A 23,683-nucleotide genomic window follows, 5' to 3' on the forward strand; every position below is an offset into this window, starting at 1 on the left:
TTTCTGAGATAATCGAAATGCTCTGTATATTGTTTTACACGGTGATTACCTGGTTTTATACAATTGTCAAAAACTCATTAAACTTTATATCTTCATTAAAACACACACACATATGATGAGACACCACTATACACCCACAAGAATGGATAAAATAAAAAAGACTGACAATAAATGTTGACATGGATGAAGAGAAACTCAAACTTTCATGCAGTGCTAGTGAGAGTTTAGAATGATAAAACCAGTGTGGAGAAGTGCTTGGCAATTTTTTATAAAGGTAAATATACATTCCCGCCATAACTCAGCAATTCCACTCATAGGAATTTATCTAAGAAAAGCAAAAACTTATGTCCATAAAAAAGCATGCAGCAATGTTCATGGCAGCCTTGTCCATAATGGCCTCAAAAGGAAAATAACCTGATATCCATCATTAGGAGACTGGATAAGCAAATTGTAGGATATCCATACAGTTAAATACAACTCAGTGGTAAAAAGGAATGATACCCAGAGCAACAGAGATGAAACTTTAAAATATCATATTCAGCAAAATAATCCCCCCCACACACAAAAATACATACTGCTGATTCAGTTTATTTAAGTCAATAAACAATAAAACCTAACTACATGGTGACAGAAATCAGAAACCCAGTTGCCTCTGGGTTTAGGAGGTAGGTAATTAATTGAAAAGGGACACAAAGGAACTTTCTGAGATGATGAAAGCATATTTTGGTTTTGGTGGTAAAAAGTGTTCAATGATATCTGGGAAAGCATGGTGAGGAAGATTTTATTCAGAGCCACAGAGATAATATCAGTATTTATAGCAGTAAATAATTGTCGAAACTTATTAGACTGAATACGTAACTCCTGTGAATTATGTAGTCTGTAAATCACCTCATTAAAAAATGAAAACAAAAATCCTAAGAATGTAGGAATAGTATATACTTAGACATCCTTTACTCTAGTTGATGCACTTAATTGTTGAGTGCCTACTATGCCCCTGGCCCTTGCTGAGCCCTGAAACTGAAAGACCATTTGGGTTTGACATTCTCTGTCCTATCTTAACAGATGTGCTTCAGACCAGACATAGTCCTTTTAATGATAAACTTCATCATTTCAAACACATCTTCTCGCCAGGCGCGGTGGCTCACGCCTGTAATCCCAGCAGTTTGGGAGGCCAAGGCGGGCAGATCACCTGAGGTCAGGAGTTCGAGACCATCCTGGCCAGCATGGTGAAACCCCATCTCCACTAAAAATACAAAAATTAGCTGGGTGTGGCAGTGTGTGCCTGTAATCCCAGCTACTCGGGGAGGCTGAGACAGGAGAATCGCTTGAACCTGGGAGGCAAGGTCACCATGAGCCAAGATCGTGCCTCTGCACTCCAGCCTGGGCAACAGAGCTAGACTCCATCTCAAAAAAAAAAAAAAAAAAGTAAAAATAAATAAATATAAATAAACAGGTCTTTATGACATTGATTGTAGAAAGTTACATATTATAAATATACATTGAACCTGAAACATTTGTATTCCCAACAACTACAGTTTGAAACAAACTATAGCTTCTTTTTACAGGAAATGGAAAATTGTGTATCTAAGGTATGGTTTTATTGAGAATACCGAGCCCACTCAAACTTTATGGGGTTGAAAACTTTTAATTAAGCTAAGGGAAGATAGGTTTAGATTTCTGTTTCACTTTTTCTCTTCCAGCAGCATTTGTCTACTATGGATCATTTATTCACTGCTTCTATACTTCCTGATATTATCCTAGATAAGTTTTAAATATTTTATGTTAGTGATTCTAAAGATTTAAAAGTTTTACAGAAAGAGTAGAGGAATTGTTATAGAAATAGAAAGCTTGGAAATTCCATTTTGCCTTTGCAGAGCATTTTGCTTCAAGATTTAAAGCAGGGTACAGTTCACAAAGGGAGAAATACAAATGATCAATAAATATGACAAAAGTTAAAGCATTCTAATAATAAAGAAAAATAAACTAAGAATTAAATGCCATGTTTTTTACCTCTCAAATTATCAAAGACTTTTAAAAGTGACATTATCCAGATTTGGCTGGGGTATAGTGTAGATTGCCGGTGGAAATGTAAACTGGCACTATTTTTGGAAGAGCAATATGGTCATAGGCATCAATAGCCTTTACATGCAGGCAGCTCTTTCTTTGCACGATGCCATGTTTTTCAGAAACTCAATGATATCAGAACTGTGCAAAATGAGGAGTGTCTGTATTGCTTTAGATCCAAAAATTCTACCTCTAGAAATCTATTTTGAGAAAACAAATAGGGATGCATAAAAAGATTACCATATATATATATTTATTGGGGCATTGTTTATAATTTTCAAAATAATCTACATATCCAACCATAAGGAATAAGTTAAGTAAATTATGGTGTTTTCATATAGTGGAAACTATATTCCATATGCTCCCATAAAAATCATGTTTTCAAACAATAAATAAAGACATTTGGAAATGCTCATTCTATAATCTTCAATAAAAAATCATGATACAAAAATTACATACAGAATGATCTCAATTTTATGTGCATCTATAGTCATGTTCCCAAGCACATACACACATGTAACTAATTTAAGTTAAGTAAACATGTTAAGAAGGCTCTTCCTGAGTGATGAGATTATGAGTAATCTGTAATTTTTCTTAAAGGTACTTTGTTAAGGAAAAAATTATCTGATGATACTTGTTAAAGCACAGTAAGGCAGACTTTATTCAGGAGCATTGTGAAGGTATAGGAACCATGGCAACAGAGTCTTGCAGTGAGACAGAGAGATGTGTGCTCAATTCCAAATATGGCATGGGCAAGTGGGAATTTATAGCCAAGCAGCAGGGTGGGGGTCAGTGGATGGAAAATTACCAGGAGGAATTATCAGGGGTAAGGGGAATTCTGGCTAACCCAATGTAATGTGATTTTTGCTGAAGACAGGCCAGGGTGATCAGGCATCACCCAGGGTGGTTAGGGGAATGGTATAGGTTAAGGAACCCGATCAGATATCAAGGGTGATCAGATATTGAGGATGGGACCACTTGCTAAACCAACTGAGCAGGGCTGTTTTCTAAAACTGGATTTTACAAGGAAGTGCCCAGATGGGGCTAGGGGAAGTTTCAGGAGACTGACTAAAGTTTGGCCAATCAGAGAATCTTTGTCAACTTCCCCAGTCTTTGTCATAAAACTGGATTTTTTTAATATTTAAGTTCTTTCAAGAAATACATTGATATACTTCATAGCACATTTTTAAAATCTGGAACTATATAAAGGAAAATGTAAAGTTCTTGTACAGAAGTGATCGTCCAAACCATTTGTTCCATATTTGCATATGTATAACAGTATATTTCCATTTTGTTAAAATGACTTCATTGAAATATAACCTACAATACAGTACAATAATCTACATCAATTTTAAGTGTATAATTTCATGAGTTTGGCAGATGTACAGTCCAGTAAACCTCATCATAATCCAAGCAGAACCCTCCCATTACCCCCAAAAGTGTGTTCATGTCCCTTTGCAGTCCAATGCTCCCTCCTCTAATCAATTTTTTGTTACTATAGATTAATTTTTTTCTAGAAATTTATATAAATGGAATCATACAGTATATACATATATATAGTCTTTTCTATCTAGCTTATTTTACCCATCATTATAGTTTTGAGATTCATCCATGTGGTTTTATATATATATATACGTAAATTGTTCCCTTCTTTTTATTGCTGAATTGTATTTAATTGTATGGCTGCACTGGATAACCCACATTCTGTTTATCCATTTACCTGCTGAAACATTTGGGTTATTTCTAGTTCTTTACTATTATCAATAAATCTGCTATGATCATTTGTCTATAAGTATTTGTGTAGACAGATGTTTTCATTTTGGGGGACATAAACACCTAGGAGTGTGTAATAGTCTAGGCTTTCCAGAGGAACAGAAGCAATAGGAGATGCAGATTGAGTATATCTAATCTGAAAATCCAAAATCTGAAATGCTCCAAAATCCAAAACTTTATGAGCCCTAATGTAATGCTCAAAGGTCATGCTCAAAGGAAATGCTTATTGGACCTCGTGGGGGGGGGGGGGGGGGGTGTGTGCATGCGCGCATGCATGAGCGCATGTTCAGGATAATTTCTTATAGTAAACATATATGTACATAAATATAAAACATATAGATATGTGTGTATGTACATATATATTAATATTTACTATAAGGAATTGGCTCATGTGATTACTGGGGCTGAGAAGTTCAGGATCTGCAGTTGCCAAGCTGGAAACTCAGGAGAGCCAAGGGTGTAAGTTCTAATCTGAGAAGACCCATGTCCACGTCTGAAGATAGGCAGAGAAAGAATTCTTTATTACTCAGCTTTTAATTCTATTCAGACCTCAAACAAATTGAATGGGGCTCACCCACACTGGGGACAGCAATCTGCTTTACTCGGTCTACAGATTCAAATATTATTCTCATCCAGAAACACCCTCACAGACACACTCAAAATAATACCTTGCCAAATACCTGGGCAACCCAAGATCTGGTCAGCTTAACACATAAAATTAACCATCACAGAGTGGAATGGATGGGTCAGGTGGTAGGTGTATGTTTGCCTTTTTAAGAAACTATAAAAATGTTTCCAAAGCACATGGACAATTTTACATTCCCACCAGTAGCATATGAGAGGTGTATTTCCTACACATTTTACCAACACCTTAGGCTATAGTCAGTCTTTTTAATTTTAGTCATTCTAATAAGTGTGGAGTGTTATCTCATTGTGGTTTTAATTTGCATTTTCCTGATGAATAATGATGTTGAGCACATCTTCCTGTATTTGTTTGCTATCTGTGTATGTCCTTTGGTAAAGCGTCTGTTCAGATTTTTTGCCTGATTTTTAATTGTGTTGTTTCTTTTCTTATTATTGAGTTTTAAAAGTTCTTTACATATTTTGGCTATAAATCCTTTATCATATATAGGCTTTAGAAATATTTTCTGCCAGTTTGCAGCTTCTCGTTTCATTCTCTTAATTGTGTCTCTCCAAGAATAGAAGTTTTAGCTTTTGATGTAGTTCAATTTGTCTTTTTTTTTTTTATGGACTATGCTTTTGTTGTTGCATCTCAGAAATTTTTGCCTAACCCAATGTAACAAAAATGTTCTCCTATGTTTTGTCTAGAAGTTTTATAGATTTACTTTTTTTTTTTTTTTTTTTTTTTTGAGACGGAGTCTTGCTGTGTTGCCCAGGCTGGAGTGCAGTGGCGCGATCTCAGCTCACTGCAAGCTCCGCCTCCCAGGTTCACGCCATTCTCCCGCCTCAGCCTCCCGAGTAGCTGGCCTCCCGAGTAACAGGCGCCCGCCACCACGCCCGGCTAATTTTTTTTTTTGTATTTTTAGTAGAGATGGGGTTTCACCGTCTTAGCCAGGATGGTCTTGATCTCCTGACCTCATGATCCACCCACCTCGGCCTCCCAAAGTGCTGCGATTACAGGCGTGAGCCACCGCGCCCGGCCTAGATTTACATTTTACATTTATATATGAGATTCATTTTTAGTTAATTGTTGCATATGAAGGAAGGTATAGATCAAAGTTGGGGGGTTTTGTATACAGATATGTAAATGTTCCAGCACCATTGTTGCAAAACTATCCTTTCTCTACTGAATTGCCTTGGCACTGTCAAAAATTTGTTGTCCATATATGTGAAAGTCTATTACTGGACTGTCTTCTGGACCTAATGTCTGTGTCATTATCTCTTTGCGTATCTTTGTGCCAATATCAAACTGTCTTGATTATTGAAGCCTTGCACTTTGAAATCAGGTCGTCTTAGCCCTCCAACTTTGTTCTTCTTTTTCAAAATGAATTTGCCTATTTTAGATGCTTTTCATTCCTATGAACTTTAGAGTTAGCTTGTCATTTCCTACAAAAACAAACAAACAAAAAAAGCCTGTTGGGATTTTGATTTGGACTGCGATGAATCTATCAATTTGGAGACAACCGATGTCTTAATAATATTAAATCTTTCACCCATGAACATGGTATTAGTAACTATTTATCTATCATCTATCTATAAACATTGTTAAAACAATCAAACACTGCTGATACATATACACGTTTTGTTGTATGCTGACCATTTCATGTAGAAACAACGATAGTGACTGAAGCAAATAATACTGATGCCTGTAAAATGGCAAAGCCCTGGTTCTGTCAGTCCCCTGTGATTGGAGACAGAGCCCATCTGATCTCTGTGTAGTTGGGCTGGGTCTGAGCTTTGTCACAGCTTATTGGAATTCAGCTCATGGCTGGTTTTAATATCTGAAAAGTAGGATCAGTACTTTTCTCTCAGTGTATCTTGGAATCCTAGAGACAGTAAGACTCTGGAAAGTTCTCCAAGCTTCACACAGCCCAGCCCCCAACTTTCCAAACTGTGGGAGTTCTCTTTATGCCTTACAGCCCAGCCACCAATTTCTTGGGTTGCTGGGGCCTTTTCTTTGCCTAAACTCTGCCTCCACATCTCAGAGCCTTAAGATAGCTCTTCCTCCAGCATTCAATAGGTGGCTACAATGTACTCAGTAGAGACCTTGTGTAGGGAGGGTGGAGGTAGGGGTGAGGTGGGTGGGTAGGGTTGAGGGGATTGGAGAGTTGAAAGGGTTTGGGGGAGCATCTATTTCTCTCAGTTCTCCTGCTTTGCCCCTGGCTACTGCAGGCTGCTGACTTGCATTTGGCGAAAGCCTCGTGCTTTCTAGGAGGGGATTTCTTTCAGCTTTCCTGCCTTACCCCCAGTGTGTAATGGGGACTGCCTTGCAATGGATGAACCTCACATGCCTTGGAGAATCCCTCTCGCTTCTCCTGCCTTGCTTCCTGTGCTCAGTGGGCTACTTTCTTGTACTTTGGGAAGACCTGGTGTACCTGGGGAGGGTATTTCTCAGTTCTCCTACCCTGGCACCAGCTTTCAGTGTACGACTCCCATCCACTCAGTGGAGGCTGGGTGGGTACAGACTAGTTCTATTCCTGGGGTACCTTGTGATTCTACTCTGTTATGCCAACCCATATACAATCATCCAAAATTTGTTTAAAGATAGGCTGGTTTCTCCCTTCCTCTTCTGTGCTCCTTCCAACATGTCCCTAGGAACAAAAGCAGCTGTGGGACTCTTCTCTCTAGGAAGAGCTTGATCCTTTTGGAAATGTAGTTAATTTGAGGGATTTTTTTTCTTTTTTTTTTTGGCTCCTGGGTTCTCTGATGAGTGTGAAACATGCAAATGAAAGCAACAACAAATAAAACTGTCATTTGTAGTGCTTCTGGCCTGTTCTCATGGTTAGAGTAAGAGTGATAGACTCCTGCAAATTTCTGCATCTTATAAAAGAGTGGAGGCTTGTCCCCTCATTGGGTTTTGTACATTGTCCTTGGGCTGTAGGTTGTACCTGTCACTAAGGTACCTTAAATAAACATACACACACATTTCGTTTTTTAAAAATGGCTAAGTCAAGCCTCTAAGTTCAACACCCAAACTCCATGTGAAGGAGTTTCAACTTTCTTTGGTTTTCAAAAATCCCCCCTAAGATCCTCCATATTTGTGATGGAATTTACATAAAACATTTATTCAAAAAAAAGTTATTGAATACCTAGTATGCACTAAGGGCTGTTTCAGGACCTGGAGATGCAAGATAACAGTGCCATGGAGCTAACGTTCTAGTGGACTTCTGGAAAAACTAAGGGATCGTGACTTAGCTGTGAGTGCAAGTCACATATGCAAGTTCACCACAGTTGACCTTTTGAAACAGTCATTTCAGGAGTTAAATTATAAGGAAAATTCATTCCAGACCTCTGCTGAAATAAACAATGCTTCTAAATTCTATAGAGATGTGTAGCCAGTAGGGAGCTGTCTGACTACATCAGTTTATAGACTTCTTTCAGCAAAATCAGAGATCCACATGGAAAACCAAGTATTCAGGAGCCTCTGTGTATATTACAGCATGCCCTGGGGCCTCAAGCAGTCTTCTTTATGTGTAATTTTTTCATCTGTGACAGTTTTAATGTGGATAATAATGCTTACTTAATAAGCAATCCAGTATAATTTAACAGAAGTTACTAATGTAAGTTCAAATGAGTTTTCATTTATAATTTTAAGAACACCATGTGTATGACAGGAAAACAGTGGTTGAAGAGCTGATCTAAAAAGCAAAAATGATAACATCCTGAATTATGCCATAGAATCCATTTATTTTGATTAACCAGCTGAGACTATGAAAGGTGGAAAATGCATTTCATGGTAGATATACTTTAGGTATAATACTAAGAACTTAAACCAAAGGATTGTACCATTCACCTGACATATCATAAGACATGAAATCATGTTTACTTACATACTTTTAGTTTATCCATTAAAAAAAGAGTCAGCAAACTTTCTCTAAAGGTCCAGGTTGTAAATAGTTTAGGCTTTGCAGACTATAGTTTCTGTTGCAACTACTCTATTGTAGCATGAAAGCAGTCAGAGACAATAAGTAAATAAATGGGCAAGGCTGTGTTCCAATAAAACTTTATTTACAAAATCAGGCAGTAAACCAGATTTGGCCTGTGCACTGTAGTTTATCAACCCCTAGACCATCCTGACTAACATGATGAAACCCCGTCTCTACTAAAAATACAAAAATTAGCCAGGTGTGGTGGTGGGCACCCATAGTCCCAGCTACTCGGGAGGCTGAGGCAGAAGAATCACTTGAACCCAGGAGGCAGAGGTTGCAGTGAGCTGAGATCGCACCACTGCACTCCAGCCTGGCAACAGAGTGAGACTCTGTCTCAAAAAATAACTAACTAACTAACTAAATAATAATAATAAAAATAAAATGTCATATTGGCATTGTAATTACACTCTCCAGAAGAAATTACAGGTTATGTACAAAATGTATTGCTCCATGACTGGCTACAGGCAGAATGGGTGGCTGTCTGTGTACTATGACTCTATTAAAATATTACTGTATTATGGAAGTATTTCTAGACCTGTATGATGGAATTTTTTAGTGTGTATGATATCAATACATAATAACCCTGTGCCTGAGGGTGATTAGGGAGATAGATTCTCAATAGACTCTGATGTAGTAGGTTTCTTCTGAATGGGGAAGAATTGATTAGATTAAGATCACTTTAAAGCTATAGTCAAGCTTGTCCAACCCATGGCCTGCAGGCTGCATGCAGCCCAGGATGGCTTTGGATGTGGCCCAACACAAATTCATAAACTTTCTTAAAACATGAGATTTTTTTGCGATTTTTTTTTTTTTAGCTCATCAGCTATCATTAGTGTTAGTGTATTTTATATGTGGTGCAAGAAAATTATTCTTCTTCCAGTGTAGCCCAGGGAAGCTGAAAGATTGGACACCCCTGATGTAGATGCTTTCAACACCATTCATTCATTCAACCAGCACAGATGTTGTTCACATCATGTTGGGAACTGGGGGTACAAAGAGAAATAGAAAATAATGTATTTCCCCAGTGGCTCACAGTCTAGTGACAGAAAATGATGAAAACAAATAATTAGAGAAATGTAATAAATTCCGTAGTAAAAGCATGAACAAGGCACGCTGGTGTATTGCAAGGGAAGCTCTTAACTTTGCCTGCAGATATTAAGGAAGACTCTGTGGAGAAGATGACATTGGATTGGATTTTAAAGACTAAATGTTTGCCAGGCAAACAAATGGGGGAGATAATGCCAGGAAAACAGGTAATTTTATATTAGTTTATTCACTTTCTTCTCACTCCTTGTTATCTGGCTTCTCCGTCTCCACAACTTTACTAACTCTTTTCTCCTGAAAGACGCCAATCCATAAGTGTTTCTAGGCTACGTTTTCTCCTTGACTATTCTGCTTCATTTCACGTCACTAACCACTATCTCTTCCTCTTTCCTTCTTTTGATTTCTTTTTAACAGATTCATGCTTTTGAATGATCATTCAGCTTGCAGAGTGGAGGATAGATGGTAAAAGGGAGACTGGCCAGGATTTTAATGTGTTGATCAAAGTAAGAAATGATGAGGGCCTGACCCAAAACTCGGAGTGCTAATTGAGAGGGAGCACAGATTCTGGAGTTATTAGACAAACTGGCTCCAGTGAATAGGGCCCGTGAAATGAGAAGCTGGGGACAGGGGTGTGGGAGGGAAGGGTAAGGGTCATGTCTGACCCCACCAGATGTGCTGTGGGCTTGGTGTCTTGGAGCAGGGGTCCGCAACTCTTAGGCTATTGACTAGTACCGCTGGTTCACAGCCTGTTAGGAACCAGACTGCACAGCAGGAGGTGAGTGGCAGGTGAGTGAACATTACCACCTGAGTTCTGCCTCCTGTCAGATCAAGGGCAGCATTAAATTCTCAGAGGAGCATGAACCCTATTGTGAACTGCTCATGTGAGGGGTCTAGGTTGTGCTCTCATCTAATGCCTGATGATCTAATCTGACATGGAACAGTTTCATCCCAAAACCGCCACCCCCCACCCAATCCATGAAAAAATTGTCTTCCACGAAACAGGTCCCTGGTGCCAAAAAGGCTGGGGACTGCCTTGACAAAGTAATTGACTCTCTTCTTAGAGATGCTTTCATTCACTAACATAAAACAGAGTCAAGGATAATTTTTCTCACATTTTAAAAGTATTATTTTTAAAGTTAAAATACATATAACAAAAAAAAGAACCACCTTAACCATTTTTAAGTGTACAGTTCAGTGACATTAAGTACATTTACATTGTTGTGCACCAATCACAACCATCCATTTCCAGAACTTTTTCATCTTGCAAAACTGTAACTCTGTACCTACTAAACAATAACTCTCATTTTCCCCTACCCCTGCTCTTGGCAACCACCATTCTACTTTCTGTCTCGATGATTTCATTACTGTAGTTACCTCATATAAGTGGATCCTATAGTATTTGCCCTTTTGTGACTGGTCTAGTTCACTTAGCATAATGTCCTTAAGGCTCACCCATGTTGTAGCATGTGTCATAATTTCCTTTTTAAGGCTGAATAATATTCCATTGTATAAACATACTACCTTTCATTTATTCATTCATCTATTGATGGATACTTGGGTTGCTTCCACCATTTGGTTATTAATTTTACTCACTTTTTAAAGCTTAAAATAACATTTGTAAAATGCTTATACTATTTCAAATGAAAATATGTGCAACTTCTTAAATTTTTTGAAGTATGAATTATTATTTTTTCATTAATTATGTTAACAGTATAGAAAAAGAGAAAAGTGCCAAAAGTTGATATCAACCAGCACAAATTTTTCAAAATCTTGTTACTCTTCTTATTAACATTCTAATTATTCTTTTTGTCATTTTTTCTGCCTTTCACTTTCTTGACTATTATGACCCAGTTAAGAGATTGGCTGTTACATATAATAGTCAAAATTTGTTATGATTATGATTTTATATACTCAGTCCTTGCTTTGTTTTACTTGAATCTTTGCCAAATTCCGTGCTCACCATTACTTCTTGCATCCCAGTTCTTTCATTTCGTAATTTTCTTCTTCCATAAGTACATCCTTTAGTAGTTCTTTCAGTGAGGATCTAGTCAATTTCCCAGACTTTATTTCTCTGAAGGTCTATTTTGCCTTTACTCTTGAACAAAAAAAAAAAAAGATCATAGCTAGACATATAGTGAAACTTCAGAACACCAAAGACAAGTCTAGAAACTTAACAACTTTAATACATACACATGTGGTATACGACAGAAGCAGCATTAGAAATTACTAGTCTTAGCCAAGTGTGGTGGCTCACACCTGTAATTTCGGCACTTTGGGAGGCCAAGGCAGGCAGATTACTTGAGGCCAGGAGTTCAAGACCAGCCTGGCCAATATAGGGAAATCCTGTCTCTACTAAAAATTACAAAAATTAGTTGAGTGTGCTGGTGCATGCCTAGAATCCCAGCTACTTGAAAGGCTGAAGCAGGAGAATTGCTAGAACCCAGGAGGCGGAGTTTGCAGTGAGCCCAGATTGCGCCACTGAACACCAGCCTGGGTGACAAAGCGAGACTCTGTCTCAAAAAAAAAAAGAAAAGAAATTAGTAGTCTTGGATAAATGGGCTATTCAGATAGATAAAAGACCTAAATGTAAAAAAAAAGGAGAAAAAAACAATATTGTAAAAGTTCGGAAGAAAGAAAATAATATCTTTATGACATTGGAGTGGGGAAGTACTTATTACATAAGATTTTAAAACATAAACCACAAAAAGAAAATGAACTTGAGTATCTTAAAATTTAAAGCATACCTCTGCACAATAAATGAAATCATATAGTAAAAAAGCAATATACAAACTAGTATATTTGCATATTACATAGCACATACAATTATTAGTATATAAACAATTCCAACAAATTAATGAGAAAATGTAATAACCTAATTTTTTAAATGAGCAAATAATATGAGTAGGCAATTTATGGGAGAAACTTGAATAACCAATAAATGTGAAAAATTGGCTAATCTCATTAGCTGTCAGATAACTTAAAACTAAAACAACATTAAGTTGACACTTTACACTCATTGGCTTGGCAAAGAAAACATTTCAATCTGACAACACAGAATATTGGTGAGAATGTGGGAGAAGAAGAGCTCTTAAAAATCATTAGTAAAGAGTAAATTTCTATAATCACTTTGGCAAACAATTTAGCATCACTTAATAAAGATGATAACACACATAACATACAATCTAGGTTGTTCCACTTCTAGTTACAGATCCTGGAGAATGTCTCCAGTATGTGTAAAATGGAAATAGACACAGGCATTCATTGTACCACTTTTGTAAGTATATAAAAGGACTAACAACCTAACTTGATGAGTGACTAGATAAATAAAGTGTGGCTTACCATAGAATAGAATACCATGTAGGAGTTAGAATAAGGGTACTGGATACGAGTCAACATGGAAAAATCTTTAGAAAATGATCTGTGTTAAAAGCAAGTTGCAGAATGCCACTGCTCAGATTCCCTAGGAAACAGACCCTGTGACCATGAGAAGCATACAGAAAGTTTATTAGGGAGTGTCTTCAGGATTAACACCTGCAAGGAGCTGGGCACAGTGGCTCATGACTGTAATCCCAGCACCTTAGGAGGCTGAGGTGGGTGAACAGCTTGAGCCCAGGAGTTTGAAACAAGCCTGGCAATACTGTGCAACTACATCTCTACAAAAAATTTAAAACTAGCCATTGCATGATGCCAAACGCTTGTGTTCCCAGCTACTTGGGAAGTTGAGGTGGGAGGATTGCTTGAGCCTGAGAGGTGGAGGTTGCAGTAAGTTGAGATTGCACCAGTACACTCCAGCCTAGGTGACAGAGAACTTGTCTCAACAACAACAAAACAAAACAACAAGAACAATGACAAAACAAAACCCTGCAAGGAGTGAGGAAGGCGAGACTGGCAGAGGGAGAAGTTAAACCACAGTCCAGTTGCAGCAGAGGCTTCAGTCAAGCCTGTGGGGAGCTCTGGAGCTGGGATCTCCCTTTAGAGTAGCTCTGAGTTGAGGCAAGAGGGCCAGATCTTCCTATTGAAGAAGGAATAGGAATTGTTTATTTACTAATAACTGTATGTGCTATGCAAATATACTAGTTTGTATCTTGCTTTTTCACTATATAATTTCATTTACTGTGCAGAGGTATTTTTTAAATTTTAAGATATTCAAGTTCATTTTTGTTTTGTGATTTATATTTTAAAATCTTATTTAATAAATACTTCCCTACTCCAATGTCATAAATGCCCTATCCCCTCTCCCAGTCAATGATCAGTGGATGCTTGTAGGGAGGGTGTGTGACTTTGGGCAAGGCTTATGGCCAAAGGGAATTCTTGGTGAGAGATTCAACTGGAAGCTATTCTAAGCTTACATCTCCAAATAAGGGAGCAAGTGCCTTGTCCTGAAGATCTGGTGGGCCACGCCACAATGTCTACCACCCAGAATGATCTGATTAGTATTAATATAATATTTGTGTCATTTTATAAACACACAAAAAGCAATATGCTAGTTATGTATATATAAATACATTAAAAATTGCAAACACTTGTATGGGAATTATACATCAGTTTCACCATCATGGGTACTAATGAGGGAAAATGGAGGTAGAGACGGAGGTAGGGATGAGGTATTTGAGGCTTCAGCCATTCCTTTAATATTTATTCCAAGAAAGATGGGAGGAGGAGAGAGAGTTAAAACAAACATGACAAAATGTAAAAATCAGTTCAATATTACGATACGGTGAAGACAGGAATATGTGATTATTTTTGTACTTTTCTATATCTGAATACTTCATTATTTAACCCTAAAAGAAAATATTAGAGAATATGTCTCAGAGAAATAAGAACTTGAGAGTCATTCTGTTAGGCCTTAAGTGGTCATTGGGAGAGCAGAGATTGACATTCTGTGAATAGGGCTCAGGGTCTTAACTGTAAAATAAATTAGATTATTTTAAGACTACCTCCAATTTGAAAGAAAGACTTTCAATTTTATGAATGTTTTGATAAAATCACAGCTGTTGTTCAATGAAAGCTTTAATTCTGTGAAGAGTGAAATAGTCCTCCAATTGGATCAGCTCTTTAGTTTTTACAATCAAGTGTCAACTTTGTTCTTAGCTGTACCTAAGGCATAGAGACCCTTTCAGCAAGCATTCACCAGATTGACCAGCTATTATAAACTAGGCACTGTTCTAGGCACTCGAGATAAGACAGAAAACAAAACAGATTTTTAAAAAGTTCTACTTTCCCTGTTAAAAGCATGAAAAGACAAGTCACAGAGTGGAAGACAATATTTACAAAACACATCTGATAAAGGACTTATATCAAAAATATGAAGAGAACTCTTAAAACAGCATTAAGAAAGCAAACGATGCAACTTAAAAATGGGCAAAAGATCAAAACAGAAACTTCACTAAAGGTGGTGAGGATGTGGAGCAGCAGGAACTCTTATTCATTGCTGGTAGAAGTGCAAAATGGTACAGCCACTTTGGAAAACAGTCTAGCAGTTTCTTACAAGCTAAGCGTAGTCTCACCATACAATCCAGCAATTACACTCTTTGGTGTCTATCCAAATGAGTTGAAAATGTGTGTCCACAAAAACCCTGCACACAAATGTTTATAGCAGCTTTATTCATCATTACCAAAACTTAGAGGCAACCAAGATGGCTTCAGTAGGTGAATGAATAACTAAATTGTGATATATCCAGACAATACAATATTATGTGGTAATGAAAAGAAATTAGCTGTCAAGCCACAAAAAGATGTGGAGGAAATTTAAAGGCATATTGCTAAGTGAAAGAAGCCTGTCTGAAAAGACAACATGCTGTATGATTCCAACTGTAAGACATTCTAGAAAAGGCAAAACTATAGAGACAGTGAAAAGATCAGAAGTTGCCAGTGGTTCAGGGATGGAGGGAAGAGGGATGAATAGGTGGAGCACAGGGGATTTTTTAGGATCAGCTATGTGATCTTGTAATATGGATACATGACATTATATATTTGCCAAAACCCATAAGACTGTACGAAACAAAGAGTAAACTTACGTTAATAATAATGCATAAAGATTAGTTCATCAGTTGTAGCAAATGTACCACACTAATGCAAGATATTAATAACAAGGGAAATTTAGGGGGGTTAGGGTGAGATGGGAAAGGGCATTAAGGAAACTCTATGTACTTTCTACTCAATTTTTCTCTAAAATTAAAACTGATCTAAAAAATAAAGTCTACTAATTAAAAAAAAGAATCCTTGTCTTTGTGGAGCATACACAATGGTTGGGGGAAATAAGTAATGTGTTTATAGAAGATGGAAATACTAATACATTCCATGGAGGAAGGAAAAAAGCAGAAAAAGCCAATAGAGAGTGAGGAGTTGCCATTTTAATTGGATGACATGGAAGGCTTCCATGAGAAAGGACATTTAAGAATCAATAAAAAACTCAAAATGCTTCCACTGGATGGGCACGCCAGACCTCATTTTCAATGAAGCATCTGTCAGAGGCTCAGGAAAACACTAGTGAAAGGGTAGATTAGATGACAACACTTAACCCTTGATCAGTGTTAACAGTACTAAAAATGGGACCACGAGACCTCATGTGCCGCCTGATGGAATGCAATCGGAAACACACGATAGTACCTATGGAGTATTTGCCAAAATAAATGCATCTGAATGTAAGCAAGCTTCACACTCAGGCAGCAAGCTCATGAAAAATACAAAGGAACAAGTTATTAGATTAATGGGTTGAATGAGAATGCGATCAGCAAAATCTGGCATGCCGGAAGTTCTACAGGACAAATGAACCAATGTCTTCAACAAACAAAAAAATGGCTAAAAATGGTGAAGTGGGAACTTTCATAGATTAGAAAATACCTAAGAGACATTTCAACCAAATGCAATTTGTGGACTTTACTCTGTGATTTCAACAGGACTGTAAAATATATTTGAGAAAATTGGGGACATTTGAACACGGACTGCATAATAGGTGAAATAATAGAATTAATGTTAATTTTGTCAGGTATGATAATGGAATGGTGGGTTTGTGGTTTTTAAAAATGCTCGTCTGTTAGATTTATATACTACTGACTTAATTATGGATAAAACAATATGACATCAAAAAAGGTGAATAATAGATAAAGCAAGATGGACAACTGGGGCTGGACCTGTGCTTGGTGGGTCCTTGGTGTACCTGGTGGGTCCCGAGCACCACCCTGGTGGTTCTAGGTGTGCCCTGTCAAATTCCTGAAAACTCCTCTTATAAATGTGCAAATATTTATAATCAGTTTCTTTTTTAATAAAAAGAGTCTAACATCCTATGGCGACATTATGTGTAAAAAAATTCCTTTGGATCAGTTATGTGAAATATTTTTTAAAAACCAAGAAAAATGTTAAAAATTGTTGAATTTGAGTATTGTGTCAATGGGGTTCATTATACTGTCTTTCTACTTTTGGATGTTTGAGAATTTCCTTAATAGAACAATTTTGAAAGTCTGGGAATACTAAGAGATATTAGAAAATTAAAAGCAACAGTCTAAGACTGATTTTCAAGGTGTTTTGTTTTGGGTTAAAGACAATTTCTTTTAAAGGCAATTATGGGCAAGTCAAATATGCACAACAGATACATTTGGAACTACCTGACTGTGATGGAGTCACTCTTCTCCCCTCTGCCCCCAGAGATACAGCACATACAGTTTGAAGTTAGTTCAATTAAGGTAACAATTTTCATTGTCTACTAAGTCAACGACTCTCGGTCTTTTGGAATATGCTGGATGCTTTCTAGTGTTTACTAGAATACTTCAGTAGTAAATACTTTCTAGTATTTACTAGAACTTGGAGTAGCACAATTCAAAGGATTCAGTGAATTAAGAATACACCAATCAACAATAATTGCACTACAGCTGACTAACAATGTCTCCTGCTATCCATAAAAGACATTGCCAATGAATACACTATTTGGTTTCCCTATCACAGTGTCACAGTGTCACAGTTTGTACTCAAACAACTTGAGTACAATTCTTTACTGTTCTGACTGCCTGTCTTTTATGTTTATGGCAAAGTCCCAGTGTGTTCCAGTCATTTCTTACTTTCCCTGTTACTTGACATTACCTCTTTCTCAGTCACTCTCTTCAACACAGTGTCACATAATATGATCATTCCAGTCATCTACACTGAACAAAAAGTTCAAAATGGGAGCAAACATAACCTTTACACATTGATAAAAATGTGGTATCATTAATAGTCCATTAATTGGATGTTATGCTAATAGGTTTGATCATCTGAAAGCTATATACCTGGATTTATCTCCCCAGATGATACACCTTATTTGTCTTCCTAAATACACCATGAAGACCTAAAAGAAATATGAGGTAATATGCTCTAAATATAATTTTTGATATAAGATATGACAGAATAAAAATTGTTTGCATCTTTTTTGAAAATCACTATGGAAGATGTTGTCCACTGAATGACATAGTATCATAGTAGAGTTTACACATAGGAAAATGATTGCTTCCTTTTGTTTATAAATGATATGTTTCTCTATGTTACCTTGACTTTCACATATGTGAGAGCTAAACTGAAGCTACCGTAATTAATTTAGGTTTTCTTACACAACGAACCCTGCTCATTTCCATCCCATCCAGCTTTATTTAATGATTCTATTGATGTATCTGTTATGGACATCTTTTATTTTGTCCCCCCAGCCCAAACACTCCCTCTTCTGATAGCAGCAGCACCTTCTTTTAGATAAACCCTTCTCCCCACCTGTCCCAACTCCAACCTTGTCATTTTAGTAATGCAGTCAACCTCTGCCTTCTGCCACTCTCAGACCATTGCCATGGTCTTTGCTGAAGGCCAGAGTCTTTGACCAGCATTATTTCAAATTGAAATCAAGGAACTAATGAAGGAGGCATCTTCTTGACCAGTGATAAGCCAGATGGCCACAACCTCCAAGGTGTGAAAGAATGTGACACAGAAAGACAGACAGACCAGAGTCTGAGACAGCTACTTTCAGCACCTGGTACTATTTCCTCCCAAACCAGATACATCCCTGCCCATTCAAGGGTTAGGTTACCTAAGCCAATAAGTGTTCCTCATGACTCCAATGAGTTTCTGATTGGGTTTCTGTCACTTGCAATCAATATTACCCTGCCTAATACAGAGTACTTCATTGTGAGCTGTCTCAAGTCTTTTGCAGAAGCCTGCAGAGGAGACAGAATAAAGTAAGGCCATTTATTTAATAATTTATTTACTTCTTTATTTCATATAACTGGTTTATTTCCAAAGTTTATTTGCAATATGTTGAATGAATAGATAGATATTGGCTCCATTAGAGGCCATCTTGAGCCTGGGCAACATAGGGAGACCCTCTCTCTACAAAAAAATTTAAAGAAAAAATTAGCTGGGTGTGGTGGCACATGCCTATAGTCCTAGCTACTCAGGAGGGTGAGGTGGAAAGATTGCTTGAGCCTGGGAGGTTGAGGCTGCAGTGAGCCGTGTTCATGTCACTGCATTCTAGCCCAGGCAAAAAAAAAAAAAAAAAAAAAAAAAAAAAGCCATCTTGGCCATCTGCAGGAAGTAATATCTAAGAACTTCAATTACATTATTTTTTAAGGTAATTGTGCTTCAACCTTCAACACACTCAACTCCTCTAGGCTCCCCGGATTCTCTGGAGGCCCATGTAATGATATAGTTCTAGACTGGCAATTTAGTATATCTAGAAGTGCTGCCTTTCATAGATAAAAGGAACATTTGAGGCCATGCAAGTAAACTCATCAGTTCCTGTATGACATACGGAAACCCAGAAGTGTTAAGCCATCTGCCTAATATCACACAGCTCTCCATCACATCCCAAACTTGAATCAGATCCCAAACCTGAATCTAGCTCTTCTGATACCCAGCTCAGTGACTTTTCCACTGCACCATGCCCCCAAAGCCCTTTTCAGGACAGACATTAAAAGAGAAATAGACTTTGCTTTTCTTTGTAAAGCCATTGAGGCAGTTCTTCAGTTTCGTTGCAAGGAAAAATGGATCTTGCTCATGCAATGAAAAGTCTTGCAGTTTGAGAGGCTACTGTATGGGAGGACTGCCTAATGAGGGTCCTCAGAGCAGACTGCGGTGCAATAACACTGGGGTACGATAAGCTGGGGAGAGAGCATTCTGGGTCTGGCTTAAAGGGGTCCACAAGGGCCCTTAACTTCCCTTAGTTTTCTGACTTTTCTAAGTATACTTTTTTGCTAAGTGAATATAATAATAGTAATAATAACACCTATTGTATTTTACCAATCTCCTACAGTTATAGGAAGGATCAAAAGAAACGTGTGTAAAAGTACCTGGTAAAGAGGGAAGTGAATATTCTGTCATAGTACCAAAAATTTCCCGTTTGGGTCATTAGACAGTCTGAGATTCTGTTTTGTCTTTTCTAAGAACACTCCATGCCTATTCCAACCTTCCAGCCTTCCCTTGCCTGGAATGCGTTTTCCCTTTTCCTCCATGTCATGAAACCCTCTGCATCCTTTAAACACACTTTCTTTGCTAAAGTGCCTTTCTTGAGGGCTTTGCTCTGAATCCCTTCAGTGGAGTTTGTGGATCACTGTTGCACTCTGCTTTCTCTGGTCATTGCTTTGGGCTCTTTCTCCCTGGCTAGACTGTAAACCCCTTAAGCCAAGAACACTATTTTATATGCCCTCTCCTCCCAGAGTACATTAAAAAAGCAGTGGGTGCCAGTAGGCAGATGCTTCTTGAGTAGCTTAATAATCCCCAAGACAGCTCTTACTTGCTTGCAAAAGGCAATTGTGCACATCCCTTGCCAACTTTGGGTTCAGCAATGTCAGATGGATGGCTCGAAATTGGCAGAGCTCAGAGTATTTACACCACAGAAATTGGCAGATGCCACAGATGGTTTTTCTTTTTTCCCTGAGAGCCAGCTATTAGCATTGACCAGCAGCCCATGCACTAAGGCAGATATAACATAGGTCTGCAACAGAGAAGAGAACATAGTTCTTAAAACAGGAGTCACAGCTGGTATAGCTCCACAGGAGAAGGTGGAACAAGCCTTATAAAGGATGCCCACAATCAAATTAGAGCTCCACAAATCTAAGTAACTAGAAAAAAAGCTGCAAGACCTTTCTACTTTAATACCAGTGATCTCATGTTTTTCTCAAGAGTATTATTAAAAAGGTGATAGACACGTGGAAATGGGAGAGATAAGGGTGTTTTATCATTATTGTCAGGGGTGTAGAAACAAAAGCTTTAAAATTCTTTAAAATATATTTGAGGGGGAATACAATGGCTTGACAAAGCTTTATAATTACATAATTAATTATGGGGTGAAATGTGATTGCAGGGCCTTTGTATTTAAGTCTCATTCAGCATTCATGGCATCGAGAATTTTCTCCACTGCTATAAAAAGGATTTTGTTCTGAACAAAGAGAAAGAGAGAGCTGATATAATGTCATGCATGGTGCAAATGGCAGCATAAGAAAGCAGAAGGTTGAGGTGACCAGCCAGGGGTGACCAGAAAAAAAGTGGGGTGGGGTGGGATGATCCACAAGCTTTCCTATTAGTTTTTTTTTTAATCCTTTTTCTTAATGTAAATTACCCACTGCATAAAACAGTATAACATTAGACATTTCTGATTTAAGGAATAGGATTAACATAAATCTTATATTCCACTTATATGAATCAATAACTTTAGAAGAGATTATTTGCAAAATATCTGCCTGTAATCTCCTAGCATCTTCACTGCTGTGCACAGCCCCCACCCCTCCAGCCACATAGGAAGCAGGTGGTGTTTCCTGGGCAGGGGAACATAGCGCTGGGGGAGGTAGAGCTCATTTGTCTCTTGATCTTGCCTTTGGTGGTTGCATCCTTAGCCGGACCCCATGAGACACTTACCTTGCTTTCACAGAAATCACTCACTCTGTGAAAGAAATGAGAGTAAAGGAAGGGAAAGAAAATTAAGGAAGGCAGAAGTGAACATGGAAGAGAAAAACAATAAGAAAGAGGAAATAGAAGGGCCATGGTTTTGAAATACAACGCCTGGAAAACAGAAAATGAAAACAGAATAAAGGAATGAAATTGTAAAAGCTATGAAACAAAGTAATGAGAGAAATAAAATCTTAACTCTGAAAAAAATAGATGTGATTTATGACAAATATCAGGAGAGTGACTCAAGAGCATCCTGAAATCTCCTTGATAGTACCGAAGGAAGACCTGGGCTTCTTATGATCACTGACATCTGTAAAATAAGAATGGTAGCTGTAAATTTTGAAACGATGAAAAATAACCTTGTAGCAGGAATCAAAGGGAGAGTTTGATCTAATGTTGGCCAGAATGAGTCAAATACATTCACTTCGCTAAAGTGCTCTGCGTTGGTCAGCCGATTTTTCTTTTTTTTTTTCTAAGTAAAATCTTTTATTATTATTATTATACTTTAAGTTTTAGGGTACATGCGCACAATGTGCAGGTGAGTTACATATGTATACATGTGCCATGCTGGTGTGCTGCACCCATTAACTCGTCATTTAGCATTTTTCAGATTCTACGAGACCATTCAAATTCCAGCTCTGCTTGGTATTCTCTCTCTTTGTAGTGTTGAGACAAAAGCCTTACAAATGTTTGTGTAGAGAAATCAGTGATGTTAAAAAAGCAATCACTTGTATGAAAAATTCCAAAGACAGCACTAACATGAAATGATGAAAATGCCAAAGATATGAAAAATAAAGACAACTGTTACAAGACGTAACGGCTCTGAGTGTTTGCTTTTATGTGACAGATGTTTTTAACCAAAGCTCAACACTGGCAGTTTGAGTACACTTCTGATTTTAATTTGTGTTCTATCCCCTTTCGTATTGATGTCTACTCACATCTGTGAAGGCTCTGTAACCTGAATTTGACAGGGGAAAGTGAACAGACTGCTTTTGGAGTGCTTCCATTAAGTCCACATAACAGACTGTTAACAAAAATCTTAAATAGCTATTCTAATCATCAACAGCAATCTTACACAAATTAAATTAGGCCCAAAGGGCCCGATTAACTTTAAAATGCCTTACAGGCATGAAACATAAATTTAACTTATTTTCCCCCTTTGGAGTAGAAAGAGAGTTGTTCAGTGTGACTCAGATGCACAGTTTAAAAAAAAAAAAAAAGCATGCATGCTGTAAAGACATGGAGACAGGGTTTCATTTTCTTTTTCAGGAAACCACACTTACAGGCATTGAAATTCAGTTAGGCCACAGCCATGCTCCCTGTTTACATGCAAAGTAGATGCATTAAGGTTTTTAAGGTTTTAAAGTAGATGCATTAAGGTAGAGTTTTTGCAGATGGCACAGCTACTCTAATCAGCTCAAGGAAGTCCTATTGCTAAAGAAAGGAGACATATATCAACATGCATTAACATTAAAATGATGCCTTCAGAAGAGGTAAAAGTTGAACTAGAATTTCTGCAGTTCAAACCCACCTATCAAGAAATGGGTTAGATTCATGATTTAAAATTATACCACGAATCAAAGAAAAAATACTTTTTTAAGTGTCTGCTCTTCTTTATTTTAGCCAAATCTCTAGAGGTCTGTCCAAATATATTTCTTGAATTTTCTTGAACTAGCCAGCAGGTTCATCACTTGTGCATTTGCTGTAGTCTCCAATCCTCACAAGTGTTTGATAGCTTTTCTTAGGCAACTTCCTTCCAGCTGCATGGAACATGTAATTTCAGCCCAAGTCAATAGCAGTGAATGAGAAACCCAGATGCCAGGGAAAGGCAGCCTCCCAATAGATAGAAAACACCTAAAACTGGTGATCAGCAGCTTCCGGATAAGATCTCAGCAGTTGGGCCAGTGGGTTCAAGCATGCACACTAAGAGGCAAAATGGCAGAGTTTGACTGGTATATGACCTTCTAGGAGCAATCAACTGGTAAGAGAAGAGCGCTTCAAGTAAGCATGTGTACAACTCCAGTAAACACACTGCGCATGCGGCCCCTCCCAAGCACTAGCACACAAGTGGTCAGCCCACCCCAAGGGAAGAATCAGGGGAGAGGGGACCCAAGATCCTGTAAGTATGTCAGCATATAAAACTCAAAGTCAAAAGGTCAAACTGTGTACTTGATCTCCCAAGTTGCTTGCTTGGCCCTCTTCCAAGTGTACTTTACTCCCTTTCATTCCTGCTCTAAAGCTTTTTAATAAACTTTCACCACGGCTCTAAAACTTGCCTCGGTATCTCACTCTGC

General features: G+C 37.8%; 1 long non-coding RNA gene across 1 annotated transcript in view; it reads right to left on the bottom strand.

The window, feature by feature from the left end:
* The window catches only part of LOC109029478 (uncharacterized), a 50,955-nt gene that overhangs the window by 8,853 nt on the left and 18,419 nt on the right, over positions 1–23,683 (bottom strand). Inside the window, exon 3 of the long non-coding RNA XR_010130583.1 lies at positions 11,452–11,586. This is a non-coding gene — a long non-coding RNA (uncharacterized lncRNA). The remainder of the gene's footprint in view (positions 1–11,451; positions 11,587–23,683) is intronic.

This window comes from Gorilla gorilla, chromosome 14 (genome assembly GCF_029281585.2).
Source record: "Gorilla gorilla gorilla isolate KB3781 chromosome 14, NHGRI_mGorGor1-v2.1_pri, whole genome shotgun sequence".
Classification (NCBI taxonomy): Eukaryota; Metazoa; Chordata; class Mammalia; order Primates; family Hominidae; genus Gorilla; species Gorilla gorilla.